The sequence below is a fragment of the Panthera onca genome, chromosome D2, assembly GCF_046562875.1.
Source record: "Panthera onca isolate mPanOnc1 chromosome D2, mPanOnc1 haplotype 2, whole genome shotgun sequence".
NCBI classification, from domain to species: domain Eukaryota; kingdom Metazoa; phylum Chordata; class Mammalia; order Carnivora; family Felidae; genus Panthera; species Panthera onca.
This window is the reverse complement of record NC_138349.1, coordinates 1,343,341-1,355,816: the sequence shown is the minus strand read 5'-3', so window position 1 is coordinate 1,355,816 and position 12,476 is coordinate 1,343,341. Positions and strand designations below refer to the sequence as shown.

General features: G+C 47.5%; 1 protein-coding gene across 25 annotated transcripts in view; it reads left to right on the top strand.

Moving 5' to 3' along the window:
- JAKMIP3 (Janus kinase and microtubule interacting protein 3) overlaps positions 1-12,476 on the top strand; it is a 114,365-nt gene that overhangs the window by 24,704 nt on the left and 77,185 nt on the right. The window lies entirely within an intron of this gene.

Genomic DNA, 12,476 nt, shown 5'->3' with positions numbered 1-12,476 from the left:
CCCCCGGTCGTTCAGGGAGAATCGGTGGTTGACGGGGGCGGGCATGGTGGGAACGTTATCGCAGGCGATCGGGCTGCGCGCCGCGGTGGGAAGACGAGCCTCACGGCAGGGGAGGGTGCCGGCGGCTTGGACGCTCACCTCCGCCTCGGGTCTGCTGTGGGCTCCTAGGCGTGCGAGCGCCCGTGACAGCGAGAGAAAGTTTTCCCTCGTTTGAACCCAGGACCAGAGTCGTACATCTGCGAATGTTCTCTGCGGGGCCGAGCCTTGGAGCAGGTCAGTAGCGGCTGGTGGAACGGGGAAGCGGGCCAGGGCACGACCTCACTCCCACGTCCCGCGTGGACGGTCGGCCTCTGTCTGAGGCTCTCTGGGAATTTCAGGAAGTCCTGTCCCTGGCGGTCGGTTCCCTCTTCAGGCCGAGGATGTGGGGCGGGGCCAAGCGCATCCGTGATTCTGAGACAATCTGCCGCCACCCCTGCTGACCGTGGGCAGGGCGCTGGCGGTTCCCGAGGTCACGTGCATGCCCGAGGCCGCGGACAGGCCCCTCCTGCAACATGCACACAGCCGGGTGCCCTGCCTGCAGCCAGGCGGCTGCGAACCAGGACCCAGGACGATTCGTACCCCTCAGTCCAGGGCACGCTGAGGTGTGGGCTCGCGGGGCTTCATCCTGAGTACGGGCTTCTGCGCACTGGGGTCTCCACGCAGGACAGACGTCACGTCTGCTCGTTTCTCCTCGCCTGCCCCGTTTCCAGACACAAGTGCGGGGACCCCGAAACAGCCTCTGTGGGGCAGAAGTCAGAGGGTGAAGAAGGCTGACACAGACCACAGAGACCACGGCCTTTCTAGAACCATGGCCCCCACCCCGTCTTCCCCCACAAACTCACGGGCACACGTGTCCCATCTCAGGGACTCTGTGCTGTTGGTCTGGCCCCCACGTAGGCATCCAGCAGCATGAGGGGCACTCAGGAGCCCCTCACGGGGGCCAGCCTTCATTCTGCACAGGACGTGGCGCCGTGGGCCGTGGTCACCTGGTGGCACCCTCTCGGAGGCCTGAGTGCCACCACTTTGTGACGGCTCAGGAAATTAGAACATCTCCAAGCGGGCACAGTGGACAAGGCAGGTTGCAGGAACGCGCGTCAGTGACACAGAGGCTTGGGCCCAAGAGCAGCCTGACCTCAACGTGAGGCCAGACCCAGGCCTCGTGGGGGAAGGGATCCTCCTCCGCGGGGGATTCTGTCCTGCTCCTGATGAGGGGTTTGACCCAAGACGAAGGCCGTGAATGTTCAAGGCCAGAGACCCATAGACGCATATGGTGACTCCAAGGTCAGAAAGCACAGCCGCCGGAGGAGATGCCCGCCACCAGGTGAGGGGTCCTGCCCGGCGTAGGCTGGGGCGACTGGAATACCTACTACAGCAAACTCAGATAAGAAAGAAGAGAAGGCTTCATCTTGGATGGGCCCTGGGTGCAGAGACGCGGGCCTCGGTGCATAGCCTCCCAGCTCGCAGGCGGGTGATCTCTCCTCCTGCCCTCGGGGTCCGCAGTACCCGGCTGCCAGCTGTGTGCCCTCACGGATGTGTCCCATCCCCCAGGATGGGGGGGGGCACTGAGCGTCTGCGTGGTTCTAATGCATCAGTAGATGTGTTTTCTCACTATGAAACTTAAAAAGAAATCTAGAAGAAAAAAAAAACGATAAGATACCAACAAGACAAAACTTCCCCTTTTAGAATAAACTCTTACTGAGCAATACTTTAAAGTCCACACAGTATCTCATGGTGCAGAAACGTAACCCATAAGAGTAGAGATTTTTCCAGGGGTTCACGATTATAGCCAGTGCTGCCTCGAACATCTCTTGAGTGTGGGGCTTTCCCCGTATTCAGATGACCTCTTTGGATAGACTGCTGGAGAGGAGAGCCCTGAAAAGTTAGGGGCGGCCTGGAGATTTGTTCTTCCGTATTATCACCTTCCTTTCCAGAGGAGCCTTCGCAACCAACCTTTCTCATCAGGGATACTCAAAACAGCCAATTTGGTGGAATATTTGTGGCTTTGAAACTTCTCTTTCCACCCGCAACTGCCTTCACCGTCAAGATAGTGAACTTAACGTCCCTCTCTAGAGGTTGTACATCCCTCGCGGACAAGCCCCATCCCCCCAGGCCGCTGCCGATCCGCTTATCACTAGATCAGTTTGTTTCTCCAGAATTGTGTATAAATGCAGTCCTGTGGTATATATATGTATACATTTCAGGGGTGCCTGGAGGGCTCAGTTGGCTAAGCGGCAGACTCTTGATTTCAGCTCAGGTCATGATCTCAGGGTTGTGAGATCAAGCCCCACTTCAGTTCTGTGCTGGGTCTGGAGCCTGCTTGGGATTCTCTCTCTCGACCCCTCTCCCCTCTATAAAATATGTGTAAATGGCTTCTTTCACTCAGTGGAATTATTTTCAGATTTGTTGCTGCATGTACCGTGAATCAATTCTTTTTTCCCCTTTTTCTGAGCAATGTGTGGCTGTCCCCAGTTGTTTATCCACACGCTGATCCGGTTGATGGATTTGGGGTTGCTGCCAGTGTTTGCTCTTACAACGCCACGAACGTTGACGCAAAGTCTTTGCACAGACCTGGGCTTTCGCTCCCTTTGGGCACAGACGTGGGCTTGGGGTAGGGTCCCCTCCCTAAGGAGAGAGAGAAAAGGGAGAGAAAACTTCAAGGTAACCTGGCTGTGCGCCTACGTGACAACATCCCTCATGACCTTGTAAAGCGAGACCGCCTAATCGGACTGCGCGTTTATGTGTGTTACCATATGCGGGAGACAAAGAAATAGAAAATGTACAGACAGACTCTGCCGTGTGATGTTCACCACTCAGTTCTTTGGGTAGGAACCCGACTGAGCGGTGCCGGCACGAATAAAAGTTGCTTCCTGGATAAGAAGCCTCGGTGTCATGACTCTCTGTGCGAGAAGCCTGCTACAGGCTCGTCTATGCTCTGTGTGTGTTTCACTTTTTCAGAAAGTAACAAAGCGTTTTCCAGATGCTTGAACCGTTGCGCATTCCCAGCAGCTGCGTAGGAGAATTCCTGTTCCCCCCCAGTTCCTCCCGTTCCTCGTGTTCCTCCTGTTCCCCGCGGTCCTTCCGTTCCCCCTGTTCCTCTGTTCCTCCCGTTCCCCCCGTTCTTCCCCTTCCCAGTCAGCCGGTCAGCCGTGCTCCCAGGGGTGCAGCAGGCGTCCTTGCTTTACTCTAAGCCCCTGACGACTGATGATGCAAACACCCTTCCATGTGGTGATTTGCTGTCTCTACACTTGCTTTGGTGACAGGTCTTGCAAATCTGTTGCTTATTTTTAAACTGGGTTGTCTTTTTGTTACGGAATTTTGAGAGTTTTAAATATATACATACCTATATATTCTGGGTACAAGTCCTTTACCAGATGTGTGTGTTGCAAATATGTTTTCTCAATCTGTGGCTTGTCTTTTCCTTTTTGTTAACAGTATCTTTCAGAGATAAGACGTTCAAATTTGGGGGGAGATTTTTCTTTCTATTTATTTATTTATTTATTTATTTATTTATTTATTTTAACGTTTATTTATTTTTGAGACAGAGAAAGAGCATGAACAGGGGAGGGCCAGAGAGAGGGAGACACAGAATCTGAAACAGGCTCCAGGCTCTGAGCTGTCAGCACAGAGCCCGACGCGGGGCTCGAACTCATGGACCATGAGATCATGACCTGAGCCAAAGTCGGCCGCCCAACCGACTGAGCCACCCAGGCGCCCCTCTTTCTTTCTTTTTAAATGTTTGTTTATTTTGTTTTGAGAGATAGAGAGAGGGGTTGGGGAGGGGCAGAGAGAGGATCCCAAGCAGGTTCCTTGCTGTGAGCCCAAAGCCCGACGTGGGGTTCCATCCCAGGAACCGTGAGATCATGACCTGAGCTGAAATCAAGAATCAGATACTTAACCAACTGAGCCACCCAGGTGCCCCTCTTTCCTTTATTTTAAGATTTTATTATTTTTAGGTAATATCTACACCCAATGTGGGGCTCAAACTCACTACCCCAAGATCAAAAGTCACTTGCTTCCCTGACTGAACCAGTCAGGCATCCCCAAATTTAAAATTTTTATAAAGTCGAATCTGTCGATATTTTCTTAAAAAACTTTTTTTTAACCTTTATTTATTTTTGAGAGAAAGAGTGTGGGCAGGGGAAGAACAGAGAGAGAGAGGGAGGCACAGAATCTGAAGCAGGATCCAGGCTCTGAGTTGTCAGCACAGGCTGACGCGGGGCTGGAACTCGCAAACCACGAGATCAAGACTTGAACCGAAGTCAGATGCTCAACTGACTGAGCTGCCCAGGTGCCCCTGTCAATATTTCTCATATGGTTTTTGCTTTCTTGTCTCAATATTGTGAAGGTTGGATGTATGTTTTCACCTAGAGGTTTTATACCTTACAGTTCCACAATCCCTTTCTACTTGGTTTCTGAATATGACGTGAGGTATGGGCTGAGCTGTGGGTGTTGTGGGGCTTTTTTGTGACTTTGGGCATAAAGACGTGTAATATTCCAGCATGATTTCTTCAAAAGACCATCTTTTGTCCAGTGAGTTTTCTTGGATCCTTCATTATACATCAGTCGATCAGATACTTTGTGGTCTGTTCTGTTCCACTGACCAATGTTACACTCGGTGACCATAGCTTTATCGTGAGCTGGAAGTCTGGTGGTGATATCCAACCCCAAACGTGTCATTTTTCAAAATTGCTTAATGTAGATCATTTACCTTTTCCGTAGCCATTTCAGAAATAGCTTGTCAGTTTATACAAAAAAAAAGCCCTGTGAGGATTTTGATTGGGATTGTGTTTAATCTAAATTTCAATTTGGGGAAAGTGAACATAACAACAATGTTGAGTTTTGTGATCCGTGAACACTGTATATCTCTCTGTTTATTCAGCCTTTAATTTTCTCTCATGAATATCTGGGGGTTCAAAGGTATAAATATTGTAAATATTTTGTTAGGTTTATTTCTAGGTATTTCATATGACTTTGGTGCTGTTGTAAAAGTTATTGTTTTGTGATAAAGTATCTTATTAGTATGAAGAAATATAACTGATAAACATAATTGATTTTTCTCTTTGACCTTTATTCTGTTAACTTGCTAAACTCCCGTGTTCCAGGCACATTCTTTGGGATTTTCTTTTTTTTTTTTTTTTTTTTTTTTTTAATTTTTTTTTTTTCAACATTTTTTATTTATTTTTGGGACAGAGAGAGACAGAGCATGAACGGGGGAGGGGCAGAGAGAGAGGGAGACACAGAATCAGAAACAGGCTCCAGGCTCCGAGCCATCAGCCCAGAGCCTGACGCGGGGCTCGAACTCACGGACCGCGAGATCGTGACCTGGCTGAAGTCGGACGCTTAACCGACTGCGCCACCCAGGCGCCCCATCTTTGGGATTTTCTACATAAGTGATGAGGTCACATGTGAGCAAAAATGATTTCTTTACTTCCATTTGTTATGCCTTGAGATCTTTTCCTAGCTCACCATTGGATGGAAGTGTTGAGCAGTGTGTACAGGTGTTTTGCCTTGTTCTGTATCTTAGGGGAAAGGCGGTGAGTCTTTCACTATGAAGTATGGCGTTAGTGGCAGTGTTCTTTTACAGACACTTCAAGTTGAGGAGGCTTCCTTTTATGACTATTTTGCTACATGTTTTTATTGTGAACGGATCTTCGAATTTTGTCAAAAGGCTTTTGTGCATCTTTCGAGATAATTATGTTTTCATTTCAGTGTATTAATATGGTGAATTAAAGGGCCTCATTTAAAAATACTAAACCAATTTTTGCATTCCTTATACATGCTCCATTTGATCCCATTGTATTATTGCTGAATAGAGTGGGATTTTTTTTTTATATATTTATTTTTGCTGAATTTGAGTGGCTATTTTTGTTAGGTATTTTTTTTTTTTTTTAATTTTTTTTTTTTTCAACGTTTTGTATTTATTTTTGGGACAGAGAGAGACAGAGCATGAACGGGGGAGGGTCAGAGAGAGAGGGAGACACAGAATCGGAAACAGGCTCCAGGCTCCGAGCCATCAGCCCAGAGCCTGACGCGGGGCTCGAACTCACGGACCGCGAGATCGTGACCTGGCTGAAGTCGGACGCTTAACCGACTGCGCCACCCAGGCGCCCCGTTGTTAGGTATTTTTGCATCCACCTTAATGAGGGACATTTTCTTGTAATGCCTTTGTGTCGTTTGGGTATCAGAATAAGGTTGGCCTCATAAGAAAAGTTCTGGAAGAGTTGAGTAGAATTGTTGTTCTTCCTTGAATGTTTGCTAGAATTCACCAGTGCATACGTCTCTGCCTAGGATTTTCCTTGTTGGAAGATTTTACTACAAATTCAATTTCTTTAATGGATAAAAGGTTACTCAAGTTATGAGTGAGCTTTGTTAGTTTGTGTCTTTCAAGAAATTTACCCATTTCATTTGTAAATCTTTTGATGTCTGTAGGACATGTAGTGATGTCCCCTTGTTGATTCTTGATATTGTAATTTATGTATTCATTTTTTTTTTCAGATCAGTCTTTCCAGAGGTTTATCAGTATTATTAATATTTTCAAAACACCGGCTTTTAGTTTTATTGATTTCTCTTATTGTTTTTGTTTTCAAATTTATTAATTTCTACTAACATCTTTATTGTTTCTATTCTGCTTATGTTACATTTACCTTATTATTTGTTTTCTGTGTTCTTAAGATGGAGTCTTAGACTAGGATTATATTATGATTGGAGACCTTCCTCATTCCCAATATGACCACTTATTGTCCTTAGTGCCCTCCCAGTACCACTCTGGTTATGCTCTGCAAATTCTGGTGTTTGTGCTTTTATTTCCATTCAGTTCAAAACATGTTTCTAATTTATTTCGCATTTCCTTTTTCACCTATGGGTTATTTAAAAGTGTGTTTAAATTGCCAAGTATTTAAATTTTCTCTTGAAATCTATTACTTATTTATAGCTCATTTTTTGGGGAGGGGGCAGAGAACATCAGTTGGATCATTTCCACTATTTTAACTTTGATGAGATTTGTTTTATTGCACAGCACGTAGTCTGTTTTGATGAATATCTTATGTGCACCTGAAAATGCTGCATATTCTGGTGTTGGATGATGTACCCTACAAATGTCAATTGGGTCGAATTTGTTGATACTGTTTTTTAAATCTCTTATATCCTTAACTGATCTTTTATGTTCTTATTTCACCGCTTGCTGAGAGGTGAGTGTTGCAGCCTCCAATTCTAGCTGTGAAAATTCCTATTTCTACTTGCATTTCTGTTGTTTTTTGTTTAAAGTATTTTTGAGGTTCTCTTTGATTGCTGTGTCCTCTTGATTCATCAATTCCTTTTTCATTGTGTAATGTCCTTCTTAATCCCTGGTAATGTTCCTTGCTCTGAAATCTACATGATTTAGCATTAATGTAGTCACTTCAGTTTCTTTTGATTAGAGTTTGCATGATATAACTTTTTCTGTCCTTTGACTTTTAACTGATCTATGCCTTTATATTTAAAGTGAGTTTCAGATTGTGTAAAGTTGGTGCTTGCCTTTTTAAAAAAATATCATCTGGAAGTGCCTGCCTTTAAATTGTATTTTTTAGCCCATCTGCTTGTTATATTTAATGATATGGCTGGATTTGAATCTAGCTTTTTGCTCTTTATTTTCCATTTGTGTCATCTCTTCCTTGGTCCTCTTTTCTTGACTTCTGAGGGAGTGAGTATTTTTAGGACCCTGTTCACCTATTGCTTTTTCATTGCCCTTCTCTTGCAGGGTAATTGTTAATTCTCATGTTAGGGGCTAAACATCGTCTTTAGCTCATCAGTCCTTCTTGATATTATGCCAGTTCTCATGTAATTAATGACTTTCATTTTCGTTTTCTTTCCCATTTTTTGTATTGTTCTCAGATATTTTAATTCTATGTTCGCTGTGCTCTACACTTGCACTTCCTGGTTTTGCTTTAGCTAATTTGTTATCTTTTAAAGGGATGAAAAATAGGGGTGCCTGGGTGGCTCAGTCGGTTAAGTGACCGACTTTGGCTCAGATCATGATCTTGCAGTTTGTGAGTTCGAGTCTCATATCCGGCTCTGTGTTGACAGCTAGGAGCCTGGAGCCTGCTTTGGATTCTGTGGCTCCCTCTCTCTCTGCCCCTCCCCTGCTCGTGCTCTGTCTCTCTCTCTCCCTCTCAAAAATAAATAAACGTTAAAAAAAAATTTAAAGGGATGAAAACTAAGAAAAGAGCCTGCTCTCCACACCCTCATCTTCACCACTGTGAGCGTGCTTCCATTCTCTGTGTGCATCAGTTTCCAGCTTGAGAACGTCTCTTCTGCCTATAGAACTGCCTCCAACATTTTTTTGTAGCACACATCTTTTGCCAATAAATCCTTTCAACTCTTGTTTTTCTGAAAAAGTCTATTTCTCCCTTTTGGTAACAGATTTAATAATATGTAAGTCACCCACTTAAAGTGTGAATTCACGGGGTTTTAGTGTGTTCACAGAATTTTGCAGCTATCACCACAAATTTAGAACATTTCTGTCACCCCAAATAGAAGCCCTGGACCATTAGCTGTCACTTCTCGCTTCCCCTGTCCTAAGCCTGCAGCAACCACTCATCTGCTTTCTTTTTCTATAGATTTGCCTTTTCCGGCCATTTCACACAATGTAATCATGTAGCATGTGACCTTTTCGGTCCGGCCTCTTTCATGTATTGCCACGCTTTCCAGGCGCGTCTATACTAGCCTGTACCGGCACCGTATTCCTACTCACTGCTGGGTGGTGGGCCATCGTATGGCTATGCCGTGTTTTATTGTCCGTCTATCAGTTGGTGGACATCGGTGCTGTTCCCACTTTCTGGCCGTTATGAGTAACGCTGCAGTGACCTTCGCGGTGACGTTCGTGTGGCACATCCCCGGGAGGAGAATTGCTGGGCCACATGGCGTTTCACTGTGTGAAGAAAACGCACCATTGTACGTCCCCAACGGTACACGAGGGTTCCAATTTACCCATGTTCTCATTTGTTCTTTTCTGGGTTTTAAAAAATATTTATTTAAAAAAACTTCTTATGGTGGCCGTGTTAATGGACGTGAGGTGGTCGGCTGCTTCATCCCCACAAGGTATTTTTGCCGAGTCTAGAATTCGGGTTTCATGGGTGTTTGTGTTTTGTTTTGTTTTTCTGGCTCTTTGAGCCACGGTCCCATCATCTTCTAGCTAGTTCTTGCCTTGTTCCTCTGCGTGTTGTGTGCTCTCCTCCCTTCATTCTGTTCCAGGTTGTTTCTTTAGTTATGGTTTTCGTCAGTTTGACTCCTGTGTCTGCATTTCTCTTTGCCGTTTGAGGATCTGTGAGCTCCGAGTCCGTAAGTTGTTGTGTTTCACTAATTTTGAAGGATCCTCTGTTGTTTCCTTTCTTTATGTTTTCCTTCTCCCTGTTTTCTCTTTGTTCTCTGGGAGTCCACCCCCACCTCTTCCAGGCTTCTTGATGTTGCCTGGCCCTGTTAGAGACTCTGTCTTCTTTCTTCTCCTGGGTTTCACATCAGACAGTGTCCTGTCTTCAAGTTCACGGAGTCCTTCCATTGCCAAGTGCGTTCCTCTAATTCTCACCCCTGATGTCATGACCCTTGTTTCTAATGACTGCGTTTGAGCCTCTCTTGTAGTTTCCATTTCCTCGCTGGGTCTCCGTCTTTTCCTTTAGACCCTCGGGCATACACGTTACTTAAATGTCCTGTCCAGTAGCAGCAACAACTCAGCATCTCTGAATCTGGTTCTTCTGATTGCTTGACAATGGGTGGTTTTCCTTGTTTTTTTGTTTTGTTTTGTTTTTTGTCTCCCTTTTTCTGTGTCTTGTAATTATTTTGTTGAATGGCAGACATTGTAGAAGAACAGTAGAAGGTATCTATCTGCGGAAAATGATATTTAAAAAAAATTTTTTTTTATTAACGTTTATTTATTTTTGAGACAGAGAGAGACAGAGCATGAACGGGGAGGGTCAGAGAGAGGGAGACACAGAATCCGAAACAGGCTCCAGGCTCTGAGCTGTCAGCACAGAGCCCGACGCGGGGCTCGAACTCACGGACCACGAGATCACGACCTGAGCCGAAGTCGGGCACTTAACCGACTGAGCTACCCGGGCGCCCCCGGAAAATGATATTTAAGCACAGATGTGGACACATCTCTCCTTGTGTCAGTGTGCGGGCTGGAATGAAGGCAGGGAGTAGTTGAGCCGGCTTAGGAGCCTGTAGCCTGTCCTTACGGCCAGCCCAGCACGGGGTTCAGACTCGTCATGGCGGGCTGCCCACACACTGTGCTGGGGGTCTCTTCCGTGCTCCTGCTGCACCTAGCCCCCACACCCCCTGCACCCCCGTACCATGCAGGGGCTCCTTCTGCAGCCTTGCCCCTCTCCCAGCTTGACTGTGGCTGCTTGTTCCTTGGCGTGAGGCTTGTTTTGAGGAAAGGGGATCTCAGTTTCTTCTGGTGCAGCCTTAGGTCAGTCAAGGCATATGCACCTGAACTTGGGTAGTTGGCCTTGTAAGGGTCCCTGCCTTCCTCCTCAGCGGCCAAGCTCTGCTCTGTTTCAGTGCAGGACCCTGAGCCCCAGTGCCTCCGTCTTCCTCCCCAGGGGCAGGTGTTTGGGGCTTCGACTCTGACCGTAGAGGCAGAGATTTTTTCCTAGTGCCTGAAGCAGGAAGGAAGGAGGGATCTTACTTTCATCCTGAGCCCAGGGACCCTGCGGACAAGAGGCTTTGCTGCCCTTGTCCCGGTGGCTTATGGCTTTTGCTCTGTGTGCAGGACGGGTTCTGGGGGTGGGGAGAGGCCCGTACCTGTCCCAGGCGGCAGGCGGTCTCTTGCATATCTGCACCGGGGGGAGCCCCTCCAGCCTCTGCCCTGCCCTCAACCTCTCTCGTGTCTGGACTCCAGCGATTCCAAACTGACCTGCCACGTGCAGCCCTTAGAAGTGTGTTAAAATTGGAGCTGATTTCTTCCCACTTCTTTCTCCTGTGCTCGGCCCGATCATGCGCCCGTCTCCCCTCAGAGGGGCTGGTCACCATTTGGAATCTGGTGCTTCGGTTGCCTTGGGACCTCAACTCTTTCATGGGCTCAAGGAAAGACAGGGTTTTGTTTATGGGCGAGACGTTCTTTTGCGATTTTCTACATCTTAAGCAGAGGAGGTTTCTTTGTGATTTTGAAACCCCTTTTTCCCTTCTTTGTAAATTATCTCTTTTGATAGTTACCCGTTTATCTTGTGAGATCTTAGTGTTTTTATTATTGAGTTTCACAGTCTTCTAATATAGTAAAGATATTAACTTTTTAATTGGATTTACTGCAAATACTCTTTGAGTGCATTTTTAGCTTAATTGCACGCCATCTGTAACAAAGAAACGTAAATTTTTAATGTGGTGGAATCTGTCGGCTTTCCCTTTTGTGAATTCCTTTTATCTTCTCTAAGCCCAGGAAGGCGTCTCTCTCCAGAGATTTGAGAAATGCTCATTTCTCCTTTCCCTGCTTTGATTTTCATCCTCAGCACTCTTTAATCCACTTAGAGTTCCATTGGGCGGGCAGTATTCCATACATCTATTTTTTTTTTTTTTTTTTTTTTGACAATTAGCCAGCTAATCGCCTGGTGTTTTTAGGTGACGTCCTTCTCCTTACCGTGGAACGTGACGTATGTGGGAGAGACTGTGGGGCCTGTTTCTGAACGGGGTGATCTTTCTCAGTCGTGAGGTTGGGGTTCTTCCTGCTTAGCAAAAGGACACGGTTTTGACCAGGGAAACTGTTTTCTGTTACAGACTTTGCCGTGTCGCTGCCAGGCTCTCTCCGGACACCTCGGTCTGAGGGTGTCTCAGCTGTCACTGGGCGGGCCCATTTTCCTTCCCTGCTGCAGCCCTGGGGCCGGCCACTGGGCTTTAGGACCCACGTTTAACCGCGGGCCTCCGAGTTGCCGTGTACCCTGAGCGTGAACAGGGTGTTGTGAGACCCTCCAGGCCCGAGGTCAGGCACGCACCCCAGCGCCCCATCCCTCCGACCGGACGTGGAGTGGCCGCCAGGTCGTCTCGAACGGGCCCCGAGGTGCCCGGTTCCCGGGGCCCTCCTCCTGCTGCCGCGCCTCCTGTCTCCCGCTCGCGCTTGTGGCCCAGGGGACGGGGGCGGCGTCCTGGGAGCAGCCAAGGAAGGCGAGACGCGGGCCTGGCTTGCAGGGGTCACCATGGGGGGCTGCTGCGCGGCTCCAGCCCCACCTCGGGCACCAGTCTCTGTATTAACCTTCTGTGGCTGCCAGCGCGAATTGCCACAAATCTAGGAGCTTAAAGCAGCACGGACCCGCTACGTCGTGGTTCTTCAGCCCGATGTCTGGGGGGCGCTGAGCTGGAGCGTGGCAGGCGGCTCTCCTGTCTGGAGGCTCTGGGGCCCGTGTCCTTGCTCACTCACTCGTTAGTGGCGCTCATTATCTTGCTCATTATCGAGTGCAGGCTCGATTTCCTCGTGC